Here is a 13,908-nt window from a genome sequence, read left to right on the forward strand (position 1 = left end):
TCTCCATTATATAGGTTGGCTATCTCCGCATCACTTAGTTCTCTTTCTAGAGTTTTGCTCTATTCTTTCATTTGGGCCATATTTCTTTGTCTCAGCATGCCTCTTAAGTTGTAAGGGGGTGGGGTTTTAGGTATTCACTAGGGCAGGGCAACCCTCCTTGCTATGCTGCAGTGCTGTCTGTGGGGGAGGTGCCAGAAAGTGAATAATGCATCTCACCTGCTCATCTCTAACCCACTTTTCAATGAACCCTCATGTGAGAATGGGGGTTTGTCCCTCTTTGGCACTTGCTGTAGTCCATAGTCAGCTCTGAGTCTCAGTTTTCCATTCAGCCAGCCCTGCCTGCACAGTCCACCACCTAGTTGCAGGTTCTCTCTGTCTGCCTATCTTACTGGTCTGATTGGTTTTGTTGACTGTTTCTTTAATTACTTGGTTGTCAGAGTTCCATGTAGTTTGATTTTCTGGCACTTCTGGTTGTTTATTGATTTTAGGTTGGTTGTTATTCTCTTTTTGGTTATGCAAACAAAGTGAAGGGTTTCTACCTATGCCTCCATCTTGGCCAGAACAAACAATAAAGTCTTTTGTCTTAATCAGGTGACTCTTGGTGATCTGCTGGATGGTAGCTTGTTACCAAAAATAGAGAATAGAGAGACTAGAAATGTAGTTAATGACAGATCATGCTGAATCCTACATGCTGAGGCCTCCATAAAAATCCCATAAGTATGGTATTCAGAGACCTTCCAGTTTGGTGAATACATCACATATCACACCTTACATTTATCTTTTTTAGATTTGTTTAACTTTGCTATAACTATAGATTTTTAACTGTATCAGCAAATATAATATTTAAAAATTAAAGACAACTTTATTGCCTTGAGAATAGGCAACAAATTATCTGTATTCACATTAGATCCCTCACAGATGTAATTTACAATTTTTATAAAGGTACAGAATATCCAGATATTCAAACAAATAATTGTTTAAAATGTTTCAACAATACTTTATTTTTATGCTATTGCAATTGTCCCAATATTCCCCTTTTGTGCCTCTCCACTCAGCCCCACACTACCTCAGACAATTCCACACACACTTGCCCATGTCCATGGGTTATGCACATATTTTCTTTGGCTAATTCCTTCACCTTCTTTCATCCAATCCCCCCATCCTTTTCTCTCTCACAGCTGTCAGTATGTTCCATGTGTCTATATCTATAATTCTATTTTGCTAATTAGTTTATTTGTTCACTATATTCTACATGTAAGTAAGAAGATATTGTATTTGTCTTTCACCGACTGCCTTATTTCTTAGCATAGTAGTCTCTTGGTCAACCCAGGTTGTCACAATTGGTAAAAAATATTAAATTGGATGGAATAAGGGTGAATTCCTGTGATGTATTCCAAGTAAATTTCATCATAGTATCATCTTTTGCATATGATCTTTAAATAGCTAAGCTACTGCAGAAACTGTGACATGTAGGTTTTCCTATTTTTAGGAATATAGAATGTCAGACTCAGGTCTAAGATGATGTGAATGGGGAAAAGAAAAAATGTAATAATCTAATTTTTCAAAAAAAATTGTCCACTTCTATAGATTAGCCTCAACAATCATAAAATGTGAATAAGGTTACATAAAATGTTTAATATAAAAATGGCAATATTAATTCTTTGACTCATCCCAGACTATGAGAGTCCAATCCATAGTTGTAATGTGAAGGCATTTTATTCCCTGGTTCACAGGGATCATTGGATAGTTCATACAAAGAAGAGTATTACATCTAAACAGAACTAAGATGCACATTTTCTTTCTATGTTATAGTCATTGAAAATTACTAATTCAACTAAGTCTTTTATCCCTAACATTATGGAGGATACTTCATTTTACTATAAGGAAGATTGTGATTGATGAAATTAATTCCCACATTATGACTCTTATTCTACAGTAAGGGGAGTGAGGCAGTTAAAAAATACAAGGAGGTAACCCAAAGAAGCTGGAATTATCTTCTGGGAGGTAGGACCCTTACAGTAGAGGCTTCCCCTGCAAGGTGAGTGTTCTAGAAACCCATCTGTATCAGTGTACCACCTAGCATTCTTGTATGAGGCTACATTAAGTTTCAGTGAATTTTTTGAAGACTCTTTTAATGCATTTTCTCATTTCATGATGGGTGATTTACTAACACACCTGCCCACACTGTGCTGAGTGTTTAGTAGTTTTTGACTAAAAACAACATGACTCCTGTACTCAATCCACCCTATTTTTCACACTGAGTGCCTCACACTGAGTGCCTTTGTTTTGTGTTTCTGCATGAAAAAGTCTTCAAGTAAAAATGTTCTGCTAATGTGGAAGAGGTTAAACAAAAAGCAGCAGAAGCAATAACTAAATGACATCAAAATTGATTAGTCCAAAAACTGTTTTGAGCAGTGAAAAATCTTGACAGGCATATTGCAACAATTGGACAGTACTTGAAGGTGACTGATGTTTAAACATGTGAGAATAAATACATAGGGACTTGAAAGATGGTGGCAAGGTAGGTGGAAGCAAAACCCACTTGCTCTTGCACCCAGCTGAGATACCTAGCTGATCTTCTGGAGAACAGTGAACAGCCAATGAAGTTTTTAAGAAGTTTGGAAGTCAAAATTTTAGGGGATGTTGAAAAACAGAGGATAAGGAGATTGTGTTGGGATGGTAAGGTCTCTGGAGTCTGTGCAGGGACCAAGGCTGATGTAGTCCCTGGCCTGGTGCTTGGTACTGGGGTCAGCAGGTGACACAAGAGCTTTGGAGAAGAGGGAAATCAATGATTGATTGTAGCTCCACAGTTCATCAAAATAAAAAGCTTCTACATGGCTAAAGAAAACAGCATTAAAGTGCAAAGAGAACCAACAATATGGGAAAACATATTTGCAAATGATACCTCAGACAACAGTTTGATCTCCAAAATATACAAAGAATTCACCCAACTCTACTCCAGGAAGACAAACAACCCAATTAAAAAAATGGACAAAGGACCTGAACAAACATTTCTCCAAGGAAAACATACAGAGGACCCAGAGACACATGAAAGGATACTTAGCATTACTAACCATCAGAGAGATGCAAATTAAAACCACAATGAGATACCACTTCACACAAATCAGAATGGCCATCATGAACAAATAAACAAACATGTGTTGGAGAGGTTGGAGAGAAAAGGGAACCCTAGTACATTGTGGGAATGCAGACTGGTGCAGCCATTGTGGAAAACAGTATGGAATTTCCTCAGAAAACTAAAAATGGAACTTCCTGTTTGCTCAGCAATTCCAGTGCTGGGATTATACCCTAAGAGACCTGAAACACCAATCCAAAAGAACCTATGCACCCCAATGTTCATAGCAGCACAATTTACAATAGCCAAGTGTTGGAAACAACCCAAGTGCCATCAGTAAACAAGTGGATCAAAAAATCATGGTACATTTACAAAATGGAATACTACACAGGAGAAAGAAAGAAGGAGATCCTGTGCTTCCTGACATCATGGATAGTTCTGGAGAGCTTTATGCTAAATGAAATATGCCAGGAAGTGAAAGAGAAATACCAGATGATCTCACCTATAAGTGGAACCTAATCTACAAAACAAATAAGCAAGCAAAATACAACCAGAGACTTTGAAATAAAGAACACATTGACAGTAACCAGAGAGAAGGGGAAAGAGGGATTATAGGGGATAATAGGGAGAAGGCCATCAAGGAACATGTATAAAGGACACATGGACAAAGCCAAAGGAGGTAGGTTCCAGAGTGGGAGGTGGGAATAGGTGGGGTAGGGGGTGTGGTGGGGTGAAATTGGAGACAACTGTATTTGAACAACAATAATAAAAAAGTTTATATCTGAAAGCCTAAGTATAGTTGCTTTCACATTAACATTTTCTCCTGTGTTTTAATCATTGTGAATACTGGGAATATCTGAAAAAACTTACTCAAAATGTACCTGCTGTGGTTGAAACTTTATAGTTACTTTTCAAACATGACCTTTACTCAAATGTAGGCACAGAAGAAAATTTAAAGATAGTCTTCCAAAAAACTTTCTTTCTTTCTTTCTTTTTTTTTTTTTTTTGCCACTAAACAGGTGGCCAGGAGCCAGGGGAAAGGATGGAGACAATTATGACAGAAATGTCTGTTCAGAAAACAGCCAAGTGTTTTCACATTTTATTAGCTATTCTATAAACCCTAGAGCTGCCTGGTTTCCCTCCCTTCCCCCAACCATGGGGTCAGGCCTTCCCAGGAGCCCCTGCCTTTGTCACCTGGGCCCACTGGAACACCTGCTTCAGCAGAGCGAGGGTCTTCCTGTGTTGCTCTGACTGCTGCTCAAGGTTACGGAGCTGGGATTTGTATCTCTTAATTTCAGCTGTTATATAGTCCAGGCTCTTCCCCACTGTGGCCTGAGTGCCCCCCAGTTCCTGTTTGACCAGCACAAGACCCAGAAGTTTAAAGACCTTGCTAGACCCATCCAACAGAGTCAGTTGCTCCTTCACGATATTATTTTCTGCTAGTTGTGCTTCCAGCTTCTGCCACCCTGACATAGATTTACTCAACTCCTTCTGTAGCTGTCATTTCTCCACTTTTCCCTGCAGCTTCTTCTGAATCAGCTCAGCCATGGCGCAGACGAAAGTCTGCAGAAGCAAGAAAGGGGTGCTGGGTCTAACGCTCTAGAAGGTACCTAAGCACCCCTAAAGGTCTGACCTGAGGAAATGACAGCACTCTTGAAATGCAGCCTCTAGGTGGGGTAATACTATCTTCTTCCCATCCAGATATCCACACGACCTCAACTGTAGGGGGCGGTGGTTGAAACAATACCCCAAGCCTCTCAACTAAAACCTTCCAGAAAGCTTTCTTATGAAACAATTTTAAGTTGCTAATGAAGTGTTTGTCTTCTCTCTTATTATTACTCAGAATTAGTTTTCACACTCTTTTAAATTTCACACCATTTGTTGAAACTTTGTTCAAGTCTGATAAAATGTTAAATAGTACACTCCAGATGATTGAAGCATGAAAATTAATATCTATCAGCCCTACTTCTTATATTTACTGACTGCATGCCTTTGGCCAAGAATGGCTATTATCCACAGGATAATTAAAAACAAGTGTTGAAGTTGCAGAGAAAAAGAAACCTTCATTTACTTCATTCTTTTAATAACTTGCTCAGACTCTGGGGGTTTTCTATTGTAAAATAAGAATACCAATAACAGCTATAGCATATTGTTCTTCAGGATTAACTGAAATAAAATAACTGAAGGCCTTAACCATTGTTTTGGCATTGTATATCCAATATATGGTAATTACTATTACTATCCATATTAATTGCTACCTTTTCTCTCTAGTTCATATTTGGCTGTAAATTCACTATAATTCTGTAGAAACTGTGTTCTCAAAACTTCAATGTCACAAGCTGACAGTAGCCAGAGGGGAGAAGGAAAGGAATTTCAGGGGAAAAGGGGAAGGGTTTACAGGAACAAGTATAAAGGACACATGGACAAAAACTAGGGGGTGTGTGGAAATGGGAGGGAGATGGAGAGGGCTGGGGGGGGTGGACTAGGATGGGGTAAAAGAAAGAAAACTGTACTTGAACAACAATTAAAATAAAATAAAAGTTAAAGAAACTTCAATGTCATAATTACCTTTTTGCTCATATTTTTAATTTATTTATATTTTATATTTTATAAAATTATAAAATATAATTTTATATTTTAATTATAAATATATAAATGTATAATTTAACTATAAATATATAATTTTATATTTTATAATTTTATATTTATATTTTATTATATAAAATATACCTACCTTTACATAGGTAAAATATAATTGTATGGCATAATATATCAAAAGCATTTATTATGTTGAGCCTAATTTTATATATTTTTCATTAAATTTATTAAGGTGACATTCATTTATAACATTGCATACATTTAAAGTATACACTTTTTGATTCATCTGTATATTGCATCATGTGCCCAACACTTAAAGTCAAATATTATTCCATCACCATATATTTGACCCCATTTACCCTTTACAACCTCACGCCTCACCCTCTTTTTTGTGGTAACCACCATACTTTTTTGAGTCTATGAAATTTTGTCTTGTTTGTTCATTTGTTTCTTTCAGTTTTTAATCCCACATATGCATAAAATCATATGGCTCGTGACCTTTTCTGCCTGATGTATTTTGCTTAGCATAATACTCCCAAACTCCATTTATGTTGTCACAAATGGCAGTATTTCATTTCTTATGGTTGAGTACTATTCCATCATATATATGTACAACATATTCTTTATTCAATCATCTGTTGAAGAACACTTCAGATGTTTTCATGTCTTGGCTATCATGAATAATGCTGCAATAAATGTAGGAGTGCATATATCTTTGTGAATAAATGTTTTCAACATTTTCAGATAGATATGCAAAGAGGGGTTACTAGGTTTTATGGTAACTCTATTTTTAATTTTTGGAGGAATTTCAATACTGTTTTTCATAGTGGCTATTCCAATTTACATTCCCATCAGCAGTAAATGAAGGTTTCTTTTCCTCCACATCTTCAACACTTGTTTTTAATGATCTTTTTGATAATAGCCATTCTAACATGTGTGAGGTGGTAGTTTTGATTTGTTTCCCTGATAGATACAAAAGTTGAGCACCTTTCTATATATCTGCTTGCTCTTTAAATGTCTTATTGGGAGAAGTTTCTGTTTAGGCACTCTGCTCATTTTTTTATTGAACATATTTATGTTGCATTGGTTAATACAATTATATAGGTTTAAGGTATACAGTTCTATAATACATCATCTATATATTGTATTGAGCATTCACCACTTCAAGTCATATCTCTTTCTATCACCATTTACCCCTATCTGCCCTTTCCTGCTTCCCCCTGAGCCACATTTCCCTTTGGGATTGTCCATACTGTTTCTTGTGTATGAATATATATGAGAAGGGTTTTTGTCTTTTGCTTAATTCCTTCACCTTTTTAATTAGTTAGTTTGGTGTTGAATTGTATGAGTTCTTTACATATTTTTAGATATTAACCCCTTGTCAGAGGTGTTGTTTGCAAACATCTTCTCCCATTTGGTTGTTTAATCTTTTATTTTGTTGGAAGTTTCTTTTTCTGTGCAGAGAGGCTTTTTAGTTTGATATAGTAAGTCCCATTCATTAATTTTTGTCACTACCTTTATTCTGGGGTCAAATTCATAAAATCCTTTCTAAGACCAAAGTCCATAAATTTCGTACTTATCTTTTATTCTATATATTGTTTTAAGTGCATATTTAGGTCTTTGATCCACTCTGAGTTATTTTTTTTGTATATGGGTACAAACAGTAGTCTAATTTTCTTTTGCATATGACTTTCTACATTCCTAAATTTACTAAAGAGTCTCTACATTTACTAAAGAGGCTTTCTTATTTCCATTGTGTGTTTTTGGCTCCTTTGTCAAAAATTATTTGCCCATATACATATGGGCTTATTTTTAAGATCTCAATTCTGTCCCATTAGTCTGCTTGTCTGTTTTTTCTGCCAATACTATGCTGTTTGATTATTGTCATTTTGTGGTATAATTTGAAGTCAGGGAGTGTAATACCGCTGACTTCATTCTTTTGTTTAGCATTGCTTTGTTTATTTGTGGTTATTTGTGATTACTTTTTCCTCTATCTTTTTTAAAAGATGCCACTCAATTTTTGATAGAGATTACATTATATCTGTGTATTTCTTTGGGTACTATGGCCATTTTAACTATGATGATTTTTCCAATCCATGAAAATGAAATATCTTTCCATTTCTTTGTGTCCTTTTCAATCTGTTCTAATAATGTTTTGTAGTTTTCAATGACCCTTTGTTAAATTTATTTCTATTTTAATTTTTCCATTTGAACTGCAAAAGTAATTTTTTCTTTATTTCTTTTTTTTTCTGAAATTTCATTGTTAGTATGTAGGAATACAACGGATTTCTGTACACTGATTTTGGATCCTGAAACTTTATTTTATTTGTTTATTGTTTCTAATAGTTTTTTTTGTGTGTGAAGTCATTAGGGTTTTCTATATTAAAAATCATGCCTCCTTTTTGCCAATTTGGATGCTTTTAATTTATTTTCTTAAAACAAGACTCCTAGTTCTATATTGAATAACAGTGGTGAGAGTAGACATCTTTTTTTTCGTTCCTGATGTTATAAGACCTCAGCAGCCTCCCTTCTGTATCTTTGTCCATGCCTCAAATTAACTGCAGAGTGTGCCTGTCACTCTGAAAAAAAATATTTTGGTGGTTCCAGTTCTCAGGTTTGCAGATAATGTGCTCTTCAACCCAAGAATCACAGCTACAGCTTATTCTTGGGACCACTGATAGCTCTAAGACAGTGAGGAGAGGTCATATTTGTTAGTATGAGGGGAGTCATCCAGGCTCTGTAGCTTCTTTTTCTGTCTGATGGTGGCAATTGCCATACCACCGTGACTGCACCTTTGCACTGTGTCCCTACCCGGGTGACTGGGTTCCACTGCAGCATTTACAGACCACTCCCACAGGAGTGCACACAGTATCTCTTTGTTCCTCTCAACTGAAGGGAGTACGAGCAACAATTTGAATCCTCCCCTCTTACAAGAACCTCAGTGAGCTCCAGGATGCATTTTTGAGACTGTCTCAGCAATTCTCATTTTTTGTCTTCCCAGTTTTTTTCACTTGCCCACCTTCAGATATGGATCTCTCATTATGTTTGTGTCTTGAACAGGGAATCCTCTGTTGACTTACAGTTGTTCAAACTGTTGTAACTTGAAAAGGAGCAATCCAAGGGAAGTCCCATGCTACTATTCCTCTCTGCTAAACCTAATTTTGATGGTTGAAATGGCAGCAGAGTAAGAGTATATGTTGTACACATCCTTCCAGAAACAAACTGGAAATAAAATTAAAGAAGAGAATAGTCACCCAAGATAAAATGGAGATTACCTGAAAAAGAGACCTTTAACCAAGGACAAGCAAAAACTATCTAAGACCAGTAGAAAAAGAAGGGTCATTAAAGGGGCTGGCCCTCTATACGTTGATAGTGGTCCAAGGTGGTGGCAGTGCTGTAGGAGTTTCCTCTTGAAAGGAGAGAAGCTAGGATCACAGATTGGGATCCCAAGCACAGAGTGCCAGTGCAAGCATCATCTGACCAGATAGCATCCAGGGGTAAAAGGCCATGGGGATTTCTTTGCTGAAAGGGATAAAACCCACTAAAGACAAAAACATTATTTTTAACTCTTAAAGAGGCCAAAGTATAAGTTTTGTGTTTACAACCATTACCTTGGGCCTAAGCAAAGGTAATGTGGTGCAGATTGGAATTGTGCAAGGAGAGTCTGGAGTGGGAGGCATTGGGATGAGATGTGGGGCTGTGAGGTTTTCTGTGCCAGGATATACCTGGATTCTTTCTTGAGATAAACAAGCCCCTCCCAGAAGAAAAGTAATTACCTTACCTGTGGCATACCACTTGCCCAATCTTCTGGAATCCTGCTTGCTCCAACCTGTATATTTTTTGTTTTGTTTTTTTCTTGTTTTATTTTAGTTTGTTTGAATTTTTTCTATTCTTCATTCTTTTCTCCCATCCTGCATCTTAATACCAATGGAGTAGACAGCAACATACACAGACTTAGGAGGTGCCAGGGACTAGCTTTAGGGCACAGTCACTCCATACATTTTCTCAGGAAATAGACCAGTGCCTTCCCATGATTGGAGAGCCATTGAAACACCCTCCTAGTTTTCAGCAGACCAAATTATGGGCTCTAGAAGACCCACCCTTTAGCCAATTAAGGGCTCCACCCTGTCAAGAATAGAAATAACCCTACACAGATTCAGACTATTGGCTCAGGGGCAGGAACACACACCAAACAATTTCCCTGAAGTTTGAAAGGCATCTTGCACAGAATATCCAGGAGTCCCATTCCCATGATTCTATCAGGAGCCCTCTCAGAAACAGATCTTCATGTGATCTAAACAGTCAGAGACAGCAATTTGTTCTGTAGTGAGTTGGGACATATGCTGACACACCCTGGACCTAGTGCTGATACAACCCAGCTTTAAGAGAAGCTTGGCCTATCCTGAGAATAGCCAAGCCTGAAGGAGACAGCCACATATTGTGGATCACATGTGGCTATGAACAAGCTGCTAAGGGCTAGATGTGAACAGTACTTTGCATTGTCTTGTACCAGCCTCAGAGAACATCAGAGCCACATCAAAAGGGAAAACCCAGCAGGTAAGCACTAAACTCTGCTCAGACAAATCCCACTTTGTTCTTTATCATTACTTTCATTATTTATTTTCTTTATCATAGCCTTTTTTATTTTTTTTCATTTTTTCCTTTTTCTTCTATTTTTTGTCTCCCTTTTTAAAAATTCCATACCTTTTATTTTACCCTTACCTTTGATTACCCACTATTTCCCTCTTCTTTCCTTTTCATATTTTGATATTCTTTTCTTCATTTGTCCTTTTACCATTTTTCTTCTTTCATATCATTATTCCTATAAGTCCTTTTCATGTTTCTGCTCTCATGATCACTTTTCTTTCCTTTGGTTTTCCATTATTCTGTTTATTTTCTTCCCCCTTTCTCTACTATTTCATTTCTCTTTCCACTTTTATTATCATTTTTTTGTCATTGATATTTCTGTTGTTGTAGGGGTACATTTCTTTGTTCCATTTCATTTTGAGTTATTTTCTTTGTTCTGTCAGCACCTGTATAACAGTGTGCAAGACATTTTAGGGGTTGAGGATCTCAGCCAGCCAGTTGGATGGGAGATGCCACCAATGAACAGGCTAACAACATTTAGGACACAAATACAACAGGAAAGTCCACATAACCTGCACTAAGGACATTTTTAGAACATCCAGATTAGATCAATGAGTCTGCACCACTGGGTCCCACAGGACTCCTACCACATAAGACCACCCCACAAACCAGGGAAACAAAACAGACCTACATAATACATAGAAAAAATAGGCAGTTAAAAATGGGAGACATAGAGGCAACTTCCAGCTGAAAGAAGAAGAGGAATCCCCAGAAAAAAAAAGCGCTAAATAAAATTAAGACAAGCAAATTATCAGACATAGAGTTCAAAGTAATAGCAATAAGGGTGCTCAAGGAACTTAGAATAACATCAGCATGAAAAATGACATAAAATCTATGAATAACAATCAGTCAGATATGAACAATGTAATATTTAAAATAAAGAATACACTAGAAGGAATTAAAACCAGACTAGACAAAGCAGAAGATCAAATCAGCTATTTGGAAGACAAGGTGGAAAAACACCCATTCAGAACAACAAAATTTAAAAAGACTTTAACAGAATGAGGATAGCATAGGAGATCTTTGGGAAAGCATATTAAACATAACAATATCTGCATCATAGGGATATCAGATATAGAAGAAAGTAAGGGATAGCAAGCCTGTTTAAAGACATAATGACTTAAAACTTCCCCAATTTGGTGAAGGAAAAACTCACACAAGTTCAGGAAACACAAGACTACCAAATGAGATAAACCCAAAGAGTCCCACACCAATATACAGCATTTTCAAAATAATGAAATTAAAAAAACAAAGAATATTGAAGGCAGCAAGAGAGAAACAGTTACATACAAGGGAGCTCCAATGAGGCTGTTAGCTAATTTCTCAAGAGAAACACTATAGACCAGAAGAGATTGGCATGAAATATTCCAAGTAATGAAAATCAAGGGCCTGTAACCAAGACAACTCTATCCAGCAATGTTCTCATTTTATATGGAAAGTGAAGTAAAGAGCTTTCCAGACGAAAAAAAAGGGGGGGAGAGGAGGATGAGGAGTACATTACCACCAAACCAGCATTGCAAAAGATGCTAAAGGGACTGTTTTAAAAGAAGAAATATAGAGAGAGGAACACAGGTACTAAGGGAGAAAATGCCATGGATAAGTAACTGTCAATAATAACCTTAAATAAAAATGGATTTAATGCTCCAATCACAAGACATACTGTAGCTGAATGGATAAGAACACATAACCTGCAAGGGACTCACATCAGAACAACAAATTTGCACAGGCTGAAGGTGAAAGGATGGGAAAAATATTCCATACAAATGGAAACAAACAAAAAAAGCTGAGGTAGCAATACTTCTATCTAACAGAATAGACTTCAAAACAAAGATCACAACAAGGTCAAACAGGTAACTAAGTAGTATAACTGATCAGTCCAACACTATAATATAACCCTTGTACACATATGCACCCAATATAGAAGCTCCTAAATTTGTAAAGACAATTGTGGAGGATTGTAAGAAAGATATTGATAGCATACAGTAACTGTAAGTGATTTTAACACCGCACTGTCAACAAGGAACAGATCTCCCAGACAAAAATTCAACAAGGATGTAATGGCATTAAATGACACACTGGATCAAGATTGATTTAATTGATATTTATAGAACATCTCACTCCAAAGAAGCAAAATATATATATATATATTCTTCTCAAAAATATATGAGTCATTTTCAAAGATAGACCACAAGATAGGATATAAAGTAAGTCTTAACAAATTCAAGAAAATTGAAATCATATCAAATATCTTTCAGTATTACAATGACTAGAAAATAGACATCAACTTAAAGAAAAAAACTAAAAATAATTCAAATACATGGAGGCTAAATAACATGTTATTTAAAAAATAATGTGCTAAAAATGAGATCAGGAAGAAATTAAAAGGACTTGGAAACAAATCAAAATGAGCACACAACAATTCAAAACCTATGGGACACAGTGAAAGCAGTCTCGAAAGGGAAGTTCATGGCATTAGAAGACTACCTAAGATGACAGAAAAACTCAAATAATAAAACACTAATGTTACACCAGAAGAGAACTAGAAAAGCAACAACAAACAAAGCACAGAGAGAACAAAAGGAAGAAAATAATCAGGATATAAGCAGAAATAGATGATACAGAGACTAAAATAATTTCAACAGATCAATGAATCCAGGAACTGATTCCTTGAAAAAATAAACAAAATTGACAAACCTTAACCAGACTCATCCAGGAAAAAAATAAAGAGGACACCCAAATACATAAATCAGAAGTAAAAGAGCAGTAACAAGCAATGACACAGAAATACAAAGGATGTAAGAAATTCCTGTTAACAAATATATGCAAAAAAATGGACAAGCTGGGTGAAATAGGTAAATTTTTAGAAACATAAAATCCTCCAAAACTAAATCAGGAAGAAGCAGAAAACATAAATAGACCAATAACAACTGGTGAAACTGAATTACTAATCAAAATACTCCCTGCATGATGCAGACTCTGACCAGCAGTGTCCCTGATGCTGTGGATGTGATGAACAAATTCACACAGACTGTAGAAGTTCTGTGGAGAAAAAATCACAGCATGGCCACTCTCTGAGTGAGCGAGCATCCTGACCCTTGCTTGGACAGGCTTTTATTGCTTTTCTGGGAGCATTACCTCAAAGGTCTTCATGCATCATTGTCAGGAAGTAATGGTTAAACAATAGATAATATTCAAAGAACTATGAGGGCTTATTCTGAGTCAGGGTCAGTTAGTTAAAGGGCCATAAAACTTTGGGAAACAAACTCATTTTATGCTTGGACCCTTATCAGAAAATTGAGGACATTTTTGGCAAAGCAGGTTTCACAGGATTTTATGCATTCTTTCTTAGGCCTGATCATCCTGGGAAACTGCCTGTTCCTGTCCAGGGCCACACTGCCCTTTGGCATTGTTTCAGGCTTAAGTCAGGCAGGGGAAGTAAGACAGACAAGAGATTAGGAGAATTCTTGCAGACAGAATGAGGACTCAGGCTATATCAAAGCTGAGGGGTGAGGGTCCATCAACCCCTTTTTCTATGGTCCCCCAAGTCCTTCCCTGAAGGCTCCTTCACAACCATGCCTGTCTTAGGT

General features: G+C 36.7%; 1 pseudogene; it reads right to left on the reverse strand.

Annotated features, from left to right (window-relative positions):
* Positions 1-4,237: 4,237 nt before the first annotated feature.
* Positions 4,238-4,624, reverse strand: LOC123824691 (annotated as a pseudogene).
* Between the last annotated feature and the right edge of the window lie 9,284 nt (positions 4,625-13,908).

The sequence above is a fragment of the Phyllostomus hastatus genome, unplaced genomic scaffold, assembly GCF_019186645.2.
Source record: "Phyllostomus hastatus isolate PE091 unplaced genomic scaffold, TTU_PhHast_1.1 phas_contig_118, whole genome shotgun sequence".
Classification (NCBI taxonomy): domain Eukaryota; kingdom Metazoa; phylum Chordata; class Mammalia; order Chiroptera; family Phyllostomidae; genus Phyllostomus; species Phyllostomus hastatus.